The 22,504-nt window shown below is 38.7% G+C and overlaps 1 protein-coding gene across 2 annotated transcripts in view; it reads left to right on the top strand.

The window, feature by feature from the left end:
• The window catches only part of RNF19A (ring finger protein 19A, RBR E3 ubiquitin protein ligase), a 213,913-nt gene that overhangs the window by 159,505 nt on the left and 31,904 nt on the right, over window positions 1–22,504 (top strand). Inside the window, exon 1 of one of the 2 annotated variants that reach the window (XM_081258377.1) lies at window positions 17,372–17,511. The exons of the other annotated variant lie outside the window; for it this stretch is intronic. The gene's annotated coding sequence lies outside the window, so the exon portion shown is untranslated. Of the gene's footprint in view, window positions 1–17,371; window positions 17,512–22,504 lie in introns of those variants that run through there. 2 annotated transcript variants of the gene reach the window in all.

Here is a 22,504-nt window from a genome sequence, read left to right as displayed (position 1 = left end):
ACAAGGATTGATAGGGGGATATATTTAGTTAAGTAACAGATGGCGAAAGGACATTCTGTCCAGCATCTACCACATTCCTGTTTCTCAGTATTCCAAAGAGTGACTAAATCTTGAAATCAACTAGGAAGGAATGGACTGAATGTGTTTATTCAACGAAGATGAAGTGATGCCCAGTCATGCGTAGGTTAAAAAATTCAAAGGGGGTATGGCTGGCTTCAAGGATATGGGGGGTGGAACGGATAAAGCGGATTAAAGAAATTCAGAAGGTATCAAACATAACTGAAATATGAATTCTGAATTCTTAAGGGACTCTGTGTGAGATCAAGTGGGAAAAAAGAGGTGAGTGGAATATATTCTCCGAACCCTCACACAAGGTGTTCAACTGTGGCTAAGGGCTGCTCCTAGCAGCCCCTGCGGAAAACTAAGGTCTGTTAAAAGAAGGGGGCGGTGGGGCGCCGCCACCCTGAGGGAAGGACATTTCCTCCCGGAGAGGTTTGAAACTCGCTGCAGCACCACGGCCCCGCTCTCCCTGGGGCTGCCAATCTAGCAGGTGAACCGTGAGAACACAAAGGAATGAATAATGGCGTGCGAAACGCCGAAAGCCAGGCTCCCCAAGTCCAGCATCTCCCTACACCTCCAGCCACTCCCACCCGTCCTTGGAGGAGACACCTGCCCCACAGCCCGGCCCGCTTCGGGGAAGCCCTGCGGGATGATGGGCAGAAAGGGCCGCTGACAGCCCCGGGCGGGGAGACAGGCGGGAGGGGCCACACTCCCGGCCGCCCGAGTCGCTGGCGGGGAGCTCCCGGGCGTGCACGGAGCGAACACGAGCGAGCAAACAGCCGCGTCCCAGAGCCGCCCGCGACGGGCCAGGTGGGCGTGACGCCAGGCACGCGGGCGGTGCGCAGGGGCGGGGCGGGGGCGGGAGGAAGGAGTGGGAGGAGGGGGTGGAGACAGCGGGGGCTGAGGGAGGGGGAGAATGGCAGTTGCGGCGCTGGTTCCCGGGAACAGCAGTCAAGACAGAACTGCGGAGGAGGAGTCCGGGAAAGCGGCAGTCTGGACCCCTCCTCTCCGTTCCCCCCGCCCCAGCTGAGAGGCGCCTTGGCGGGTCTGAGGAACCCTCCTCCGTACTTCCTTTGGCTGCTACCGCCGCCAGGAGATGGGCCTGCTCGCCCGCAGCCCTGCGCCCTGCGTCTCCCTGAGTTGAAGGTACGGGCGGGTACGGGGGGAAGCTGCGCCCGGGAGCCAGAGGGCAGGGGCGGCTCCAGTTTCCGACACGGGGCGCTCCGGCTGCTACCCTTGCGCCCCTCCCCGGGACGGAAATGGATTCGGAAATCCCACGGGAAAGGCGCCCCTGCTCGTGCTCGGCGCGGGGCCGGGGCGGCCCGGGGGTCAGGCCTCGGGCTGGTTCCGCGTCCCCGGCTTGGCCCCGGCGCTGGCGTCGCCTCGGCCGCGCGCGCGGAGGGGAGGCGTGGGATACGCCCCAAGCCCTGTCCTCCTGGCCCGAGCAGTCTGGGGCGAGGGCGGCCGACCCGGCGGTGTTGTGACGGGCGGAGGCGGCGCTCCCCTCCTGCACTTCCCCGGCCCCTGGAGCAGGCGACGCGGAGGGCGGCCGCGGCGGGGAGGTGGCGGGGGCGGAGCGCATTCCTGATGGGTGAAATCGGCTCTAACGGGACCGATTTCCGGGCCTCGCTGCAAATTCGGAGCCGGGGCCAGCGCCCCCCACCCCCGGCGGCTGGAGGCCTCGGGGAAAAGAGAGGCAGGCCCTGGGCAACGTTCATCCGGGGGACTGCCACCCCCTGCAAAAGCAGAAATTAAACAGACTAAAAATGGTGGGGTCTTAGGGTGAAGTATGTCTTAAGAGGGGTCCTCCAGGGTTGTCTCCCTCACGCTAAACCTTCAGGGAGTTCTCAGTCTTCATCCAGCCAGTAATGCCACTATTTTTAATTTCCAGTTTTTCCTATCATTTGGCTTCCCCTCTGCTGTTGCCCTCCCCCCCCCCACCCTTTTCATTAATGGGAAGAAGGAAAATAAGTTCAGGGTTCATTAACCTCGCGACAAAGGGCAGTAAATAAAAGAGGGGAGAGAATGGTTAAGGCTACATATGGGAGAAAGAAAGGTCTTATTTTTTTCCCATTAGCTCTTGAAGGTAGAAATATATGAAGGATGTTTTATTCTGGTTAATATTTACTATTCAAAATGTTGCGGAACGTCCTGTTGGGTGGACATTGGAAAGAACAGCATTTAAATGCCTCTGCAGTTTTCAAACCCAGGTGTTGGCTGCAAACGCTAGTATTAAATGTTAGTAAACGGTGGAGGAATAAAGCAGTCCTTTCCTCTGATCGGTTGCCTTAAAATGTTTGTGATTTTTCCTTAGCATTCCACTTTTCTTTTCTTTTCTTTGTTTCTTTCTTTCATTTTTTTTGGTAGGAACATGGCTGTCTTTTTATTTATACATATGTATATTTTATTTTAACCTAATTCCTTGACCCTTTTTGTTATGTGAAGTCTGACGGTATGCCCAGGTTTCATTTTCGGTTTTGCCATTAACCATCTTAATGAGCATCTTTATAAGTCAAGCTGTTATTACCATATTGGCTTGTTTATGCTTCCTTAACACCCAACCGTCAGAACTGAATCAAAATGTAAATACTTCTATTTAGAAAATGGCGATGATCTATTGTTGACGCTTATTTTCAAATGTTCTTTGCTTGCTATGTGCAATTCCATGGTAAAGATCTAGAATTAAGTCTTGGGACCTAAACCACATTATGCAACAACAACAACAACAAAAACCCTTTTTATTTGTTAGTTTTATTCCCCTTTCTATTATTGTATACATTGTAACTGAAATTTAAATTTCATGTGTCCTCAGAAACTATTTTAATGTCACCACAAGGTGTCTTTCTGAGGAAAAAATTACATTTGGCAACTAATGTTAGTGTAGTTTTTCAATATCTGTGACTTCCAGGAGGATTGCAGTAAGATTAACTTTTTAAACTGTAACATTATTTTAGAAATTGAAACACAACTCAATTTTTAGTCTCCAGATAGTAGCTACTTGAAATATTGTTCTTTCGTTTGAATGACGCCTCAGTTGATCATTAGAGTTTATATAAAGGATGGTCCATTTTACTGTCTTCAGACCAGTATTGGAATTTAAAAAATTTTGGTGGTGATTAGTAGAATTTTGGGTGCCTTTTAACTTGATTAAATGAAACTTTTTTTCTACCTAACATGAAAGATACTAAGATTATTGTCTGTTTTTAAAGCTACTTCAGCATTTTAGTGGAAAATAAATGCACTTCACACATTTGAAATAGAGGAAGTCGTAAGGTCATATTTTTGCAGTTGTGAATTAAGACACTTGGGGTCGCCTCTCTTCAATGGGATCAGATTGAAAGATTATTCTCACGGGATTGTTAGATGGAATTAAATATAGGTAATTTAAAACAAACTCTTTTATCATTTGAAAGACTCTCTTGTATATTATGGCAGGTTCTGATTTTATCCTTAATACTTCCTTAGATTTATCACAGAAATTCTTTGGTTTCTAATCATCCCTGCCCACACCACACCACCCCCACCCCCACCCCACCCCCAATCTGGCGGGCGCTGAGGATTGAAAAACGTAGTTTTCTGAATTTTTCAAGGAGGAGAAGGAAGACAAATATTTGTGATAACACGTCAAAATCCCTGGTCAGGTGCTGGGCAGAGAGTAAGCTAGGGATACATTTTGTTGCCTTTATATCTGAATTGCCTCTTTCTGTTTCTTCCCTACTCGGGTTATAAAGGAAATCTTAGAGAATTGTTATTTGTTTTTCTGATGCTTCTAACAAGTGACAGTTGATTGTCAAATGCAGGCTGGTTTCGTGTTAAGCTTTATGATCTTTTATCATTTTAGGCCCGTGTAAAAATTAGGCCATTTTGGGCTGAAGGCCAAAAAAAGGTTGAATTTCTAAATTTATATTTGATTGTATTGACATTGTGTTTGGCAAACTAGCACTAGTAGTTTAATGATGGTCTGAAAGGACCCATGGTCGTACATGAAGTACTTTAGCTTAAAGGTTTTGGTTTGATCTTTTTTTAAGAAAAATGTTAATCTGATTACTTATGGAGATCACCTAAATTTTCCTTAAGTGATTTTTTTTCTTCAGTCAGGAGTAATTATTTTTCTTTGGCTTTTTAATTTTTAAGTCATGAGGTACCAGCTTTTGTTAGCTTTGTATAACCCTGAAACGACTATATATATAACCACACCTGCACAGCTAAAGACTGTGGGATACTGTTCCTTTGCTAAACACATCTGTATTTCAGATGACGGTAGGAAAAAGGCAGTGAAATCATTTTGGGTGTTTAAAATTTGGATACTTCGTTCGTTTCTCAATAGCTGTCATATGTCAGTAATACTTTCTGTATTAAACTGAGAAAAATTAGCATCTTTTGATAAAGTAGTTTTTGTTTGTACTGCTCTCTTTGTAGCTGTCAATAAAACCTGAACAATTAATTTATTAGTGACAATTTCTCGAAAGCTAGGATATTAGCCTAAAAAACATTATACATTCTTGTTCTATTGATGTTACCTACTATTTTCTTTTAAAAGTCATTTACTTGAGAAATGCTACTTGTTAATTTGTTTTTGAAGTCCTGCTTGGTAGAGTTTCCTTTTTTGTGTGTGAGTATACCAGCATTTTTTTTTAACATCTTTATTGGAATAAATTGCTTTACAATGGTGTGTTAGTTTCTGCTGTACAACAAAGTGAATCAGCTATATGTATACATATATCCCCATATCCCCTCCCTCTTTCGTCTCCCTCCCACCCTCTCTATCCCACCCCTCTAGGTGGTCACAAAGCACCGAGCTGATCTCCCTGTGCTATGCGGCTGCTTCCCACTAGCCATCTGTTTTACATCTGGTAGTGTATATATGTCCATGCCACTCTCTCACTTTGTCCCAGCTTCCCCTTCCCCCTCCCCGGGTAGAGTTTTCTTCTGTGAAATCCTCAGTAGGATAAAACTAATAAGGAGTTATTTTAGCCCTCAAATAAATTTGTGCGTTGAATTTTGAAGCAAAATCCTCAGAAATCACCGTAGTTTGTTTAAGCTGAAAAGAAACTTCAAAACTCAGCCTTGGGTTCAAAAAACTGAACTTAGCCCCTTAAAATTACGTACACTTAACATTTTCGACCTCTGTCCTCCTCTGGAGACCCCTGAAAGTATAAACAGCCCTGCTGTAATGTGAATAGCAAGCAAGGTTGCCAGTTGTAGAGACTTCTGGTAGAGATGAGCCGTAGGAGGGAGCAAACTAGTTAGAGGGAAGGAACAAGAAGCCAGGAGAAGCTATAGGGAGTGAGATAGTGTTAGGCTTCCAGATAAATCGTATATAGCATAATAATATAACTAATATATCACAAAAATAGATGGCCATTACTATAAATCTACTGATGATTTATATTTTGTGATTTCTAAGTCAGGTATTGGCATTTGCTCCCCAAGTGGTGAAGTACTCTAAGTTATTCTTATGCATATGAGATAATACATATGAAATGTACAGTAGAAGTGTAAGAGATAATGTAAACTGTATGATGCCAGGGACCATTATCTTTGTTCACTCTTAAGGTCTCAGCACTTAGCATAAGGCTTGACAATGATAGGTGTTGGATAAGTATTTGCTAATTGAATAAAGTTATGTATTGTAATGTAACTATTTCATAACTCTATAGCAGGGCTATCTAATAGAAATATAATGTAAGTCATAAATTAATTTAAGATTTCCTGTTAGCCACATTAAAAAGTAAAAAGAAACAGGTGAAATTAATTTTCATAATATATTTTATTTAACGCAACATATACAAAACATTATTGTCTCAGCATGTATTAGTGAATGACTTTACATTCTTTTATTCATATCAAGTCTTCGATCCACCATGTGGTTACACTGGACAGCACAGCTCTAGGAGTATTTTGTATGAAATGTTTTTTCCTTTCCACAGAACTTCTTTTGTCTTTTTTGATAGTCTCTTTCTAAATGTCCTTTGAGTCCAAATACAGAAGCACATATGTCATTGAATTGCAGTTACTGAGTTGGATTGAAAGTCAGGATACCTGACTTCTTTCGTTTGTACAACTTTCCCCAGGTGGCTCTGCCTCACTCTCTTTCCCTGTTTGTAAAATGAGGGAGAATGTGCTGTCATCTGTTTCATTTGATTAGTATAAATTATGTCTTTGAAACACTCTTAACTACTCAGACAAGGCTATTACAAAATAGATTTTTAAATTATTAGTAACTTGTCATAGCAAATCTCAGTATAAAAACAGAAGGAAAAAGTACCAATGAGACTACTGGTGTGGAGGTTCTGTTACCTCCCACACTGGAATAAGTTACAATGAATGAATCAATACAAGATGCTCTTGTAACATCTTGAGTCAGGAGAGGTGACTAGGTCTGCTCCAGAACCAGATTTTAAACCTCTGATCTATTTAACTATTGCCTTAACTAATTTATCCTTCAGTTTTTGTTTGCGTGAATAACCAACACTTCTTACATAGGCATCCTTAAATCAAAATCATGAAATAAGGTCCTTTGGAAAGAGAGGGTGGGGACTGATTAAGTGCATTTAAGTGGGGAAAATAAAGCAAACATTTAGAAAAGTCTATCATCACATCCTATAGTACAGGATATGTACTATATAGCACAATAACTGATTCTTTTATCCAAACCAGGGGTTGCAGTGGTTACCTGATAAGCAGTTACACATAGCCAAATATAGCTAAATCAAATACATAGCCAAATCAAATAGGTATCTCCTTATAGCCATATCCTTTCATTAAAAATAATAATAGGGCTTCCCTGGTGACACAGTGGTTGAGAGTCCGCCTGCCGATGCAGGGGACGCGGGTTCATGCCCCGGTCCGGGAAGATCCCACATGCCTTGGAGCGGCTAGGCTCATGAGCCATGGCCGCTGAGCCTGCACATCCAGAGCCTGTGCTCCGCAACGGGAGAGGCCACAACAGTGAGAGGCCCGTGTACTGCAAAAAAAAAAAAAAAAAAAAAAAAATAGTAACTTAAAATTATAGATGAACATCCTTTGGCTTTTTGCATAAACATAACACACTTTACTGATGACCTTAGCAAAAATTTCTGGAGTCATGTAGTAGATTGTGTGGTGGCCCTCAAAAAGATGTTCACATACTAATCTCTGGAACCTGTGAATGATACCTTATTTGAAAAAAGAGTCTTTGCACATGTAGTTAAGGATCTTGAGATGAGGAGATCATCCCAAGTTATCTGAGGGGTCCAAAATTCAATGGCAAGTTGTCCTTATAAGGGAAAAGCAGAGGGAAATTACAGATAGACAGAAGAGGGGAAGATGCACAGAAGAGGTGGAGGCAATGTGAGGCATGGAGGCAGAGACTGGAGTGATGTGGCCATGAGCCAAGGAATGCTTGTAATCACCAGAAGCTGGAAGAAGCAAAGAACAGATTCTCCTGAACCTCCAAAGGGATCCTAACACTGCTGGATTTGAGGCTTTCACCCTCCAGAACTGTGAGAAAATAAATTTCTGTTGTCTTAAGTCACCCACTTTGTAGTAATTTGTTAACAGGAAACTAATATACAGTCAAAAGTAGAAAGATCTGTGCTTACCTTTGTTTTGTATCATGCATTGTGACTCTCAGAGACCAGACAGACCTTCCTTTAGAATTCTTATCCATTCTGAGAAGTATCAGAGGAAGTGTCTTAATACCCTCAAGTCTGAACAGGCCTAAGAAGTAGCTTATATCATGTAAGATACATTGTTATTGTCTCTCAGGTCGTTCTTAAGATATAGTTTATATTTAGGGGAGAGGGCAAGTGTAATACTGATGGGATAGACCAAGAGGTTTTGTCTCATGAGGGTGTGATTCCTTCCACCTTCCCTATCTCCTTTACTGGAGCCTCCTCTTCTACCCTGTATCTTAAAGTTGGAATGCCACAGGGCTCAGTCCTTACCCTTCTTTATTTATTCCTCTGGGGACTTCATCCATGCTTGTGATTTTACCCACCATTCGTATAACAACTCTTCCCAAAATTTTATCTCTAAGCCAGACTTTTTCCTGAGCTCCATGCCTGTCATGTGGGTATTTGGCTGTACATTCTCACCTAAGATTTAAAGGCATCTCAAACTTAAATGTCTGAAAATGAGCCCCTGCTCTTAGCTCCTCCCTAAACTTGTTCTTTTCACAGCCTTCTCCATTTCAGTGGACAGCAGTTTCAGCCTTCTGGTTAATCAGGGCAAAATCCTCTTGGAAGCCATCAGGAAATTCTGTCAGTTTTAGTTTCAAAAGATATCCTTATGCCCGTCATCATCTCTCTCCTAGAGTATTGCAGTAGCCTTTAAACTCTTCTCCATGTTACTGTCCTTACTTCTTCCTTCTCATTCTATTCTTAACGCTAGAATTATCCTTTTAAATTATTCAGATTCTAAACTGTCTCTGTTTAGAAGCCCCCTAAGTTTTCCCATCTTGCTTAGGATAAAAGCCATAGTTCTTACAGTGGTCTATAAAGCCATACACAACCTGGTCCCATAACATTCTGACCTATCTCGTATATTCTTTGTTTTGCTCATTTCCCTCTGGCCACATTCTGGCCTCTAGGCTGTTCCTTGAGCATACCAGGCACATTCCTACCTTAAGGCTTTGCAGTAGCTGTTGCCTTTGCCTTGGATGCTCTTTCCCCAGATTTCCTCATGGCTAACTCCCTTCAAGTCTTAGTTTAAATGTCATCTTTTCAGTAAGCATCTGATCACCCTTTAAAAAATTGTAATCAGTGCCACACGTACACAGACTCTTGATTACCTATACTCTGCTTAACTTTTTTCCCACATCCTAGCAAAGAATCACAGTAAAATATTTAGGTGAAGTATTAAGAAAATTGTAAACTTCTATATAAAAGTATGAAACAATTTTTAGTAGTTTATCTATAATTACTGACCTAGAATGATTTGTGGAAATAAGGTTAGAATGATTTGTGGAAATAAGGTAGGTGTTGGGCCTTGAAAGAAGAGTAGGACTTTAAATAAGCAGAACAGAGAAGGTGGAAAAGAGTATTCAGGCAGAGACAAAGACATAGGAAACATCATGGAGGTGAAACTATGTTTTGTTAATATATTTAACAAGTAGACCAGTTGGCTAGAGTGTGTTTTTATGTAGGAGAATGGTGAGAGACTAAGGTAAGATTGCGGAATGCCATGCAAAGCTTAAAGTTTGTTTACCTGTTGGAAGCAAATGGATGTTTGTAGGCAGAACTTAACACAAGGCCAACGTGATAATTCAGAAACCAGGTGATTAATGAAGGTCTTGTGGAGGAAGTAAAGTAGTAGAAAGAGGACTGAGACTTTGGCTCTGCCACATTAGCTGTATGGATAAATCAAATAATCTCCAGACCAGCACTATCCAATAGAACTTTCTGCAGTGATGGAAACATTCTTTTTAATACTTTTTATTAAAAAACAAACAAAAAACAGCTTCCAGAAAAAATGGTAAGGAGAAAATTAGCCCAAACACTTAATATTTGTAATTGTACAAATAGTAGAATTATTCAGATTAGTGATGAAACTGGTAAAATTTAGTTTGCAAAGATAATACTCATTCCACTGGATTTACTAAGACCAAAGAGTACACCAACACTGTACAAAATTTGGAGGTATTTTTAAAAGAACAGAAAGAAATATTAATTGTCCACTTTTAACCCTAGAGTATGGTATGTATTACAGCTGTCTATATATTTGTATATTAGAATCATAGTCTTTTAGAACTAAGGGGCCTTAGACATTACCTCATCCAATCACTTCAGCTTTCAAATAAGGAAGTTGAAATTCAAGAAGTAGACAGACTTGACTACTATCAGACTAGGTTAATATTTCCCTTCTGTTGGTGTATAGCAATGAGTATTTTAACCAGTTCAAAAAAATTTTTTGACAGTTGGATATCTTTTTTAAACCTATTTAAAAACTTTTTCATGTCTCTGGGCCCTCTTAGCATACCCATCGTTTTGCACCATGCTTTTCCTACCTTTTCCCTATTGGTGTATTGTTTGCCCTTTTGAACAAAGAGTGCCTGGAATGGACTAGTCAAAATGTTTTAAATCGTTTTTCTTTAATTGGAAAATGGAATGAATAATGCTTTTTCTTTCTGCAGCAGCTTATTTTTGTAATGGATTGAGTAATGAGTATTATTTGTAATGAGTATTATTAAAACCACATAGTACCATTCTATTCTACCTCCCAAACAAGAATAGGCTTAAATAGATAAATGTAGCAGGTGTATGTTTGTGAAGCTGTTTAAGAACTATCTCTTTGGGGAGGCTTTGTGGCATATGGGAATAGTTTATTCTGAATTTTTGGTTTATGTTTCTAGGCGATCATAGAAATTATGTTAAGGATAGAGCTCAAGGTAGTATATTTGAGTCTTGATAAGCATTCACGTTCCAAAAAACTTGCTGGAAACTGATATGTGCCTATGTTAATACTCTGTTGAGTTACCTCCACCTCCCCCATATATAAAAGTAGTTAAGTTGAAATTATTTACTCCATTTTTAATATTAGATGACTTGTCATAGTTTTGTAGCTGTATAAACATAGCAAGGCTGAAAACTATATTTATGTTGGAGAAATTCGTGTACTATAATGATGCATTCCAAACTTGCAAATGGCTAACTATTCTGATGACATTAGACAAGCCATTTCAGAGCCAACAGTTTGTTTCATTTTATTTCTAACCTTAAGCATGATAATCTCTTTTTAAACAGTTTTATCCAGTAAATGGTTCAGTTACATTTGTGCCACCTCCTCAGATATTTGTAATAGTTATAGCTAATATTTGTTAAGTGATTAATATGTCATGCTGATGCTGGATTCTTTATATATTTTATTTAATCCTAGTAATAATCTTGTGGACTGTAGATTATTTATTATTCCTACTTTACAGTTGAGTAAACCGTCTTAGTAATTTAACGCAATGTCACACAGCTAGCTAATAAGTGACAGAATCTGAACTTGAACCCAAACTTTGTGACTCCAAAGTCTGTGCTTTACTGTCTGTATAAAAAGATGCTATCATTACCCCATATTTGTAAAGTATTTTAAAAATTTCCCGTCCAAGCTACTCGTAAGTTATTCCCTCATTTTATCTTATCTTGGGTAAGATAGTTGTGTCTGAAACAGACAACCCCAAAATCTCAGGCGGAACACTATAAAAGTTAATTTCTCACTCACACAGAGAACCGTGTGGATGACTCAGATATCCCAATTCCTTCCATCTTGTGACTCATCTGTCCCCAGAGGCCTACTTGGAGTCAATCACTAAAATTACTATATTCAGCCAGCTAGTGAGGGAAGAGAGAGAGCTCAAAGGATGATTGAAAGGATGATTTAGGGGCTAGTCCTGGAAAGGGCGTACATCATTGTACTCACATTGCACTGGCCAGGACTGGATACATGGCTGCATCTAGCTGCAAATGGAAGGAAAATGAAACAGGTGGGTATAAAACATCATCTCTGCCACAGATGGTACAGAGAGGTTATTGCTGAACTAAAGCCACAAAACCACTTGGTAGCTATCTATAGAACCCAGATTTCTTAGATCTTCATATAATAGGCTCATGTTTCTGAGGAGACATTCCAGTAATTAAAAGGCTTTTCGGTTGTATTTGTAGCACCGTTGCTGACTCTTTCTCATTGGGCATCAAACATTTTACTTTTTTGTGCCTGTTACATTTTAAATAGGAATATTGTTATTGGCTTACCTTATAAGGAATGATAAACTTAAAAAAAAGTTTTCAGTGGTAATTGCCATTTTAAGTGAAGATGACATTATTGCTTTATAATATCTTTATATTTATACTCAATTGTCCTTTGAATATACAAGTTAGCCTTTACTTGTTAGATTTTGTTTTTTAAACATGTGATGGGTTATTCTAGGCTATCTACATACCTTATATTTATTCTTGCATTCTGAATCTGAGACATTTGTTTAGGGATGAATGTTGTTTTTTAATGTTCCCCCAAACTTTTTTGGAAGGAACTGCAACTTCAGATCTTAAAGGAAAAGAAGTATGTTCTAACTGAGCTAATAATTATGAATATTGTACTAATAATGTAAATTAGTGAGAACAGACACAATTTACAGAAACTGATGGTAACTTTTACTGGCAAATTAAATTCTGCCATCTCAGCAGTAGCAGTTAACCGTTTGTTATACTTTAGACTCCTTGGAGAATCTCTTGAAAGCTATGGATTCTATCTCTAGAATATACCTATATTCACAATTTAGTATACAGTTTTAGAAATTTCATGGATTTCTCTGAAGCCTACCCATGCATTAGCTGCTATTTTTAAGCATTTTTATCCTTCTCCAGAAATTTATTGTCGTGCCTATTATATTTTTACTTTAACAGACTGTATAAAGAGATGTTTAATAAGTCAGAGTTTTTATAAGATTTATAAGGCGAGTCTGTCTCCTTAATATTATTTGGACAGCAAGAATTATGCCCAGAGCCTGCACTGCTGCTGTAGCTGAATTTCCAGCTATATTGGGGAATAGATTTATTAGAGGAAAATATGACATTTCCACATTTGACATTGACAAGATGAATGACATAACTTAAAATAACTTTAAACATTTAAATAACCTTTTTGAGCAACATCAAACTTCATTATAATGAACTTTAGTGATTTATCACTGTTCAGAGAAAGCTGTATATGAAAATCCAAGTAATTTAATGCCTCAAATTTCTCTTAATGTACTTCTTGTTCAGATGTACAAAGGTCTGTTTATTTGGGGCCAAAATTAGCTTGTGTGCAGATACATCATTTCTAGTACATCACTTCTAGTTGTGGTCTGATCAAAGGATGGCTTATGATAATTAATTCTGTTTTTTGGTAATCAACTACTACCAAATTGTACCTAGGCATATTTAAATTTGTTATGTTGTTTGCAACTCTGTATATAGGAAATGTTATGGAAGATAAATAGTTCCTTTTTTCAGTGCCTTTGGAACCTTTATTTAACACTAGAGGAAGAGCAAGGCCAAAAAAGTGAATTAAGTTTCAAGGATATCCCCCACTGTTTATTTACCATATTTGTTTCTGAAGTTATGCAAAGTGAGCTAAATTAATTTTCTCTGTACTAGATCATTTGGTCAGATAATTAGTGATTCTTCTTTGTACAACTTAAATTGTCTGCTATTTATTATGCTAGAAAACCATTGTCACTGTGAAAAATAGAGTGCTGTCAGAAGCACATATGTATAGTCTTTTAGAAAAAAAGCTTTCAATGGGATATTGATAAATATTTGTTCAGATTATGGGACTATTATATATGCTCAAATATAAAATCAAGTCTTTTTTCTTTCAAAATTGTGCTTATGAAAAAAGGGAATCACTTCATTATAATTTTTTTTTTTTTTTTTTTGCGGTACGCGGGCCTCTCACTGTTGTGGCCTCTCCCGTTGCAGAGCACAGGCTCCGGACACGCAGGCTCAGCGGCCATGGCTCACGGGCCCAGCCGCTCTGCGGCATGTGGGATCTTCCTGGACCGGGGCACGAACCCATGTCCCCTGCATCGGCAGGCGAACTCTCAACCACTGCGCCACCAGGGAAGCCCCTATTATAATTTATATCCTTGCCAACTCACTAATATTACTGTTTGGGGAAGACATAGTCTGAAATGTCTTTATTCAGTGCTTGGTTAGGATGCACTAGAATGAAAGTTCCACAGAACAAGGGCCTTGTCTGTCTTGTTCACTATTATATGTCTACCACCTAGAAGAGTATTTGGCACATGATAGGCACTGAACATATTTGTTGAAAGAGTAAATGAATTAATGATTATAAAGAATAATGAATTAATGCATGCTTAAGCTAAAATTTCCCATGACAGCATCGTATACAGATTCAAGAATACTGTATCTCAGATCCTTTGGTAAAGGTCTCCTTTGGAAAACCGCCAAATGTTTTCCCCCCAAAGTGTATACAGCTTTCCTCTTGAGGAAAAGTTCATGCAGCACAGGGCAGCTGAAAATCAAGCAGAAAACTAAAGTCTTACTGGCCTAAGGTGTCAAGGGATGGAATTTGGGACTGCCAGAATGGCTGGAAATTGAGTGGATAAATCCCAGAAAGGAGGGAGTTGTAGTAGGATAGCCCTAAAATCTATGAAAAAACTCCCCTGAAATACCCAGGTGACCCCTGAACTCTGCAGAAAGATTCCAAGGAGCTCAATGGAAAATAATAGCAGTTAGGCTGAAAAAGCTGACTAGAGATTTCACCTGCTACTCTCTGCAGGGGAGACAATTTGGTGTTTGATTCCCACCAAATTAAGGGGTTTTAAACATTTGTGCCCAGAGACCCATTCTAAAACATAAAACCAGCCTCCACAAGTTTGACTTTATTAGCCAGTGATTTAACTGCCAGGTATAATAAAAATCCTCACTTTTAGGAGCAGATAAGAAGCTGTAAAAGTCTCTACTGCATAACATCCACAAAATCCAGTTTATACTAGACAACTACTAGACACGTGAAGAATCAGGATAACGTGATTTAATGTCAAGACTATCCACCCCAAAATGGTAGCTGACCCTAAAATTAGCAGAATTAGCAGACTTTAAAGCAATTGTAATATATTCAGTGACCTAAAGGGAGATGCATGATCATCATGACTGAATAGGTGGGCAATTTCAACAGAGAAATAGAAACTATAAAGAAGAATAGACAGTCTAGAACTGAAAAGTACAATATCTGAAATAAAGATTTTACTGAATGGATTTAACAGCAGATTGGAGAAGGAAGAGGAAAAAGTTGATGAACTTGAAGCTAGATCAACAAAATTTGCCAATCCAAAGAATGGATAAAAAGATTACAAAAAATGAACAGAGCCTTGATGGCCAGTGGGACAGTATTAAAACTAACATGTGGGGCTTCCCTGGTGGCGCAGTGGTTGGGAGTCCGCCTGATGCAGGGGACCATGGGTTTGTGCCCCGGTCTGGGAGGATCCCACATGCCGCGGAGCGGCTGGGCCCGTGAGCCATGGCCGCTGAGCCTGCGCGTCCAGAGCCTGTGCTCCGCAACGGGAGAGGCCACAGCAGTGAGAGGCCCGCGTACCTCAAAAAACAAACAAACAAAAAAACTAACATGTGAATAGCAGAGAGATAAGAGACAGACATAGACAGACAGTAGGGTAAAAAATACGTTCATTGAACCCCAACTAGGATAAATAAAAGGAAAACCACATCTAGGCATATCTTAATCAAACTGCTGCACGTCAGAGATGGAAAGAAAATGTTAATGCAGCCAAAGGGGGAAAAAACCCACATTACTATAGAGGAATTAAAATATCAGTGAAGGATGACTTAATCAGAAATGATTGGAGACCAGAAGACAATTGAATGACCTATTTAAAGTTCTGAAAGGATAAAGCTATCCACCTGGTATTCTATATTCAGAACAAAATATCCATGAAAATGAAGGTGAAATAAGGACATTTTTCAAATAAACAAAACTTGAGAGAATTCATTGCTAGGAAACCTGCAACACCAAGAAATGCTTAAGGAAGTTGTTCAGGCTGGAGGGAAATGACATCAGACGTCAGATGAAACTTGGATCCACAAGAAGGAATGAACAGTACCAGAAATGGTAAATATGTCTATAAATAGATTTTATCCTCAGAAAATACTTTGTAAGCATATAAAGCAATGAAAGAAGAACTTGGTAGATGTGACTAAATAAACATCTTAAACTTCAAAAATCACAACATTAAAGGGCAAATATTAAGAGGAAGTAAATATGAAAGGTTTAAAATCAAAGAGGACCATTAATGTTCTAGTGTTAAAATGGGTAAAAAATATGAACAGATAAATCATTGAAAAAATAAAGAGGGCTGTAAGCGTGAACAAATGTTCAATTTGTTTAGTAATCAAAGAAATGGAAATGAAAGTACTTACTTTTTTTTGCCACTTAGAAAAAGCTATTGAAATGATATAGGGTGTTGATGAGAATTCAGAGAAGTAAGCACCTTTCCAGTTGGTGGGAGCATAAATTGGAATGAAACAGTTCGGTAGTTTATTTCAAGAACATATTTTGGAAGTCCATACCACCTCGGTAGCAAGAAATTCATACACCAAGAAGTAGCCTACCAAATTAGGTCAGAGGTAGGTAGAAAGGAGATCATTATTCAATAATTGGTGTTGAGATAACTAGCTAGCCATTTAGAAAAACTCAAATTTTGATCTCTACTTAGTCCTAACATGAAAATAAATTGAAATGGGTGAAAGATGTAAGCAATAAACAAAGCATAGAAGTACCAGAAAGAAACATGAGGGAATTTTAAAAATATAATCTTGGAGTGAGCAAGATGTTCCAAGACAGATATAGAATCCAAAAGTCATAAAGAGAAAGATATGTGAATTTGAACACACACACACACACACACAAAATTTTAAATTCCTATGTTGGAAAATTACCATACAGTTTAAAAAAAATTATTTGACACATAATAACAAAGTTCCTTTACACAAAAGGCCTTATACCAACAGCAGGATATGAACATGTGGTTAGTTCACAGAAAATGAAATGTGACTTGGAAACATTTGAGAACCACATATAATACCAAATATATAGTCATTAAAATTTTTTCTTTATTCCTCATTTTCTCTCAACCTCTCAACATAAGTATATATGGCTGAAAAAGTTTAATGGCCTGTTATGCTTTTGTAATATAAAATAGTATTTTAGTAGCATCTAAAATAGAAAGTCTCGTTTCTTTATGTTCTTGATTCTCACTTAAGTATGAGATAGCTCAGGCTTCACTAGTGATCAGAATTAATGATCAGTAGAAACAGTGCTGGGAATCTCTGTACCTATTCCCTCCTCATTTCAAACAAAAACAACTTTATACTTAATCCTCTTTCCGTTCTCTTCAACAGTGCTATTAAGTGTTTTTGCATTCTACTTTTATTACATTCATGTTTTAGAGGTGCTGAACATCTGGGTGTCAGACGTCAGTAAAAGAAATTGAAATCAGAAACTGTAGGTACTCTTTGCTCTTATACTTAGCATTTATCAACACAAAATTATTGGATTTTCTCCGTCTTTTTACCTTTGTGAGAAGTAACAGAAGAAACCTAATTTTAGCTGTATAACAGAGGCAGAAACAGATATTCAAGAGTATAATGGGATTTTCTCTTGGTAAATTAATTTCTTTATTGTTTATAAACTTTATTTTGCCTAGCCTTCTATCTCCAGAATACCCTTTCATGAGTCTTAAATCACATAGGCATGTGGGTGGTTAATAGATGCTACTAAAACATTTGTAGTTAGGAGATGTTTATTGGTTGAATATTTTAAATCTGTAATTCTTGAAGTTGTATAATGTCAAGATATTCACCACGTCTTATTTATCCTGTAGCACAAGGGTCCCAACACCCCCAATCCACGGACCACTGCCAGTGGCAGCACAGCAGGAACCGGGCAGCACAGCAGGAGGTGAGCAAGCGAACCTTCATCTGTATTTACAGCCACTCCCCATCGCTCGCATTACCGCCTGAGCTCCACCTCCTGTCAGGTCAGTGGCAGCATTAGATTCTCATAGGAGCGCACACCCTACTTTGAACTGCGCATTCGAGGGATCTAGGTTATGGGCTCCTTATGAGAATCTAGTGCCTGATGATCTGAGGTGGAGCTGAGGCAGTGATGCTCACGCTGGGGAGCGGCTGCAAATACAGATTATCGTTAGCAGAGAGGTCTGACTGCACAGAGACCATAATAAATCTATTGCTTGCAGACTCATATCAAAACCCTATCAGTGAGTGGCAAGTGAAAATGAGCTCAGGGTTCCCACTATGCACTATGGTGGGATTCTGCACTATGGTGAGTTGTATAATTATTTCATTATATATTACAGTGTAATAAAAATAGAAATAAAGTACAATAAATGTAATGCACTTGAATCATCCCGAAACCGTGTCCCCACCCCCATCCATGGAAAAATTGTCTTCCACGAAACCAATCCCTGGTGCCAAAAAGCTTGGGGACCGCTGCTGTAGCACTTGTGGGGTAAAGATTCTTTTCACAGTTTAAAAGCTGGATGTAGTAAGGTTGTATCACTTAAAGAGAATCTTACAGCAATAACAAGCCAAAAGCAAAGATATGAACAGAATCCTCAGTTCCTCACTTCCACTTATGTGTGTTCTGCATCATTATTTATCCAGTGTTTATTAGGCACCTACAATGAGTTACAAGTTGTATTAGGTACTAGAGATACAAAGCTTGTCTTACATTTCACTTCAGCTAACATTTAGCATAGTGCCAGGTTTTAGCACGTGCCAATTTCACTTTCTTTTCATAACATCTATTTGAAGTAAGTGGTATCATCCATATTTTGTAGTGGAGATCACAGACTCAGGAATGAACATTATCTGAGATTTTATAACTAACAGTGGCTGACCAGGTCTTAACTCCCAAATTCTCTTCTTTATACATCCAGACTGGGTGTTTTTTATTTGCCCCTCCAGATCCACTCCTCATCCTTCCTTGACTTTCTCTGTGCCCCAGAGGAGGTTGACCTAGTCTAAGGACTGCCTCACTTGGGCTCCTTTGTTGGTTTCTGATTGGATTTAGCCAGTGTGAGGCATTGGTGGATATTGGAGATCCAGAGGAGAAGCTGGGTATTTATTCTTCCAGTTGCCATTGGACAGCTCTCTCCCTGCTCCTTCTTTCAGAAGGCTGGCAGTGGCTTCCTGAAGACTTGCCATCCCTGTTGGTTCCTTTAACCCTACCCACACCTTTGTAAATGAGCCCTTCAGTTATCTCTTTGAAACTGCTTTGTTTTTTTGCCGGGACCCTGACTGATACATACAGGTTTTCAAACATGGGCTACTATTTTGTATGGATTTGAGCTTTCTAACTGTTTTTATCTATCCTGTGTTTATAAGTTGAACATTTAAAATCTGCAGCACATTTTCATGTCAAACAATATTGTAATTGTTTATTAGGTGCTTCACCTGGAATGGTCAACTTCCATAATTTTTACGAAGAATAAAAAATAGCATGCTGCCAAATTAGATGTATTTTATGATGCGTCAGTACGAAGTTATCAGCTCTTCTACTACATCTTTGGTCCATAAAGCTTTGACATGTGGTAGAAATACCTTTGTTGTGGGCTATTCCTATTTCTTAATTCCATATTCCTCAAGAGGTACAAAAAAGTTCGAATCAAAGAGATCTTGACTTTAAAGAGGTATAAACACTGTGGGCTAGAGAAGGTTAGGTAAGCAGGTTCACGTCTTTGTCCTTCATACCAGTCTCAGGTGCTGGTCTTCAATTTAAGTACATAAAAAGGTCAGGAGGTGGGGCTCCTTTGCCAGTGATAAAAACTAATTTTTCAACCAGTTTCTTCAGGGGGATGAAAGTGTGTAGCAGCAATTGGCAGAGAGTCTTCGTTACTTGTTGGAGTTGTGCTAGACTGGGAAAGAGGGGAAAAGAGAGCCATTTCTCATATTTTAATTAGCAGGTGATTGGAATTTCTTGTGACATTGGTGTTAAGAGAATTGCCTCCTATATGATTTTAGATACTTGGTTGAAAATACATAATATGGGGTCTACTTGTATTTTACTCTCCTTTCTGTTTCACTAAGCTCTTCTAGCATCTGCAGTTACAGATCTATACTTTTATTTAGAGGGGAAAGGTATCCCCACTAAGCCAACAGCCATAACATCATGGAGGCCAACCTCAGTTATCTTTTTCCCCCACTACTTTTCTTCATGTTATCGATGTGTTGTACTTCGACAAATCCTTGTGATAGTAAATCAGTTTAAAGAATATCCAAAGTTGGGGATTATTAGGAGTTGTATTTACTGCCTCTCCTGTTCCTACTCTGAAATGATGTAAACTACTCTAGGTTTTTAATACATAATTTATTTTGCATTTGATCCAGTAGACCTCATATTTGTCTTTGTAAACTTGGTGTGAACTAATTGGACGTTTTAAAAAGTAGAACATGTATATGCCTAGGAGGCATGACAGTGAAATAACAAGATTTTTTCTTGTGCTTATGAAATGATATCATCACTTCAGTGACATTGTGTCATTTTAAGAAATACTCATTTGGTATTTATTCACAGTGTCTATGTTCCTGACTCCATCTTGGCTGTGTGTGGTATTAAAGAAATCACAGATATTCAAGTTCTACATTTAAAACCTTATTAAAACATTGAAGGTAATCAGGGCAGAAAAACAAGTGAACACTGTAAAAATTTCTTATCTGAGTTATAAAATGTGAGTACAGTTTAGTTAGGAGGAGAGAAAAGGGAATGGCTTGAATAAGGCATGGAATTGAGGGATAGTTAAGACCAGCCCTAGATGATATGTAAAATATAATTGTCTTTTGTTTTCTGAGACAATTTTTGATATACTGATAGTGACTGGAGTTGTTTCATGAAGGCAGCTGCAGACAGATGATGGTACTGAGGCTGAGATATCAGAAGACCTGAATTTGACCCTGAACCCTGTTATTTCCTAACTGTGCAATATTTACCCTCTCTGCACTTCAGTTTTCTCATCTATCAAATCAGGATAATAATACCCATTCCATAGGGCAATGAAGTTTAAATCAAAAGTGCTTTAAAAGCACTTTAAAACTCTACTGTGTAGTGGTATTATTATATACAACGTATTTCCCCTTCTTTTTCCAACCAGGAACCCAGCTTTTTGTTTTAGAACTCAAATAATATTTTTGTCTTAATGGTGTGTGCATTTATGAGGCCGAACATAACAATAGTACTTACAGATTGATACAGTTGATAGTTTAAAAAGTTGAGTTCAAAAAGAATAGTACTATATTAAATGATGCAAATAATAGATTTTTATTTTTCATTGGAGAATAAAAGCAGCTTTTTCTAAAAATAAGTTTCTAAATCACTGAAAGTTTTTTTTTTAATAATTTCACACATTTTTGTCATCTGTTCAAATTGGCAGAATTTCTGTAGTGCTTTTTTTGGTTTTTTGGTGGTTAAGGGTATAGTCTCAGAAATCCAAGTTAGTTTACTAGTTTCTAAATGTTTATGCAAATAAACAGTTTGATTAAAAACTCTTTGTTGTGGGTGAACCATATAATCTTAATTTCATATACCACTAGAATAATTAGGTTTAGTTCTTTACTTAATACTCTTGAGTCTCTGATTTCCCATCTGCAAAGTTAGACTAAACTTTATGTATATGGCTAAAACTTGTATATTGTAAATCACTGAGAGGAGGGGAAGGAGGTACGAATATGTCCACACTTCGGGGTGGTGGGGTGAAATATTGACTATATCTTTTGAATCTGCTGTTATGCAGGGCCTCTTATTAATCTTGTAGGTGGCTTGCAAGATGGCTTCCTTTCTTTTTAAGATGAATTCTGTAATAGCCTATAGTTTGTCATAATGTCTGAAAGACTCCCTCTAAATCTGGTGAAAATGGACTCGGCTGTTTTCAAGTTGTAGTAACAGAGACAAATTTAATATATATAAGTTTATAACTATTGGTTTTGTGATACATATTTCTTCTCCAGACATATCGCATTGAGTACAGAGACCCATGTCTATCTTGTTTATGGTGGTAACCTCAGGGTTTAGCACATGCTAGGCTTAGACTTTAACTTTGAAATTAAGCCAAAGTCCCCTTGATTGAGGCATTCCCAATACTGTTGAGTCACATGCTTTTAGACACCTTTCGTGGATTTTTTCTACAGGATAGTCATTAATTTATGTGGGTTTTTTTTAAATGTCTCTCTTATCTCTATACATAGGTTTTTAAGTACTACCTCACTATAGCCCCATAGGCTGAAAATGACTATAAACTGAGGGTTTTTTTTTTTTAATGGCACTTTTATTTTTAGTACCTAAACTAATGAAAAACAAGGAGCCTTGTTTTGGAAGCCAAGCCTATAGAATTCTGTTTTTAAGTGAAAGTGTTTAGCAGACTCTCTTTAGAATTAGTGGTTCTTGACCAGCGTGTGCAACTAAATTACTGAGGAACATTTTTGAAATATACAAGTTCTGGACCACATCCTCAATTTGATTGGGTAGCTCTAGAGTGGAATATGTTTTTTGTTGTCGTTTGTGGGATTCAGTTAACTGGTTTTTTTTTAAACTATACGCAATAGATGCTCATGGTACAATTGTAAACTATGCAGAAAGCAGAAAGTGAATACTAAAGATTATTCTCCCCAAGGTAGCCATTGTTAATGGTTTAACATTTTTCCAGAAATTGTGTAGGTACATGTAAACCTCTGTGGGTGCGTTTGTTTCCACATATGGATTCATACTATACATACTATTTTGCAGTTATTATTGTTCACTCAGTATTATGTAGCGAGATCTTTTCCTTATCATTACATGTAAATTGTGGTTGGTTCCTTTATTTTTACCAGTTCCCTGTGGGACAGAAGTTATTTCCAGGTTTTGTGTGGGGCTTGTTTGCCTTGTTTTGTTTTGTTTG

This window comes from Mesoplodon bidens (assembly GCF_964165515.1).
Source record: "Mesoplodon bidens genome assembly, chromosome: 16".
NCBI classification, from domain to species: Eukaryota; Metazoa; Chordata; class Mammalia; order Artiodactyla; family Ziphiidae; genus Mesoplodon; species Mesoplodon bidens.
The sequence above is the reverse complement of the archived record's forward strand: the minus strand, read 5'-3'. Positions and strand labels throughout refer to the sequence as shown.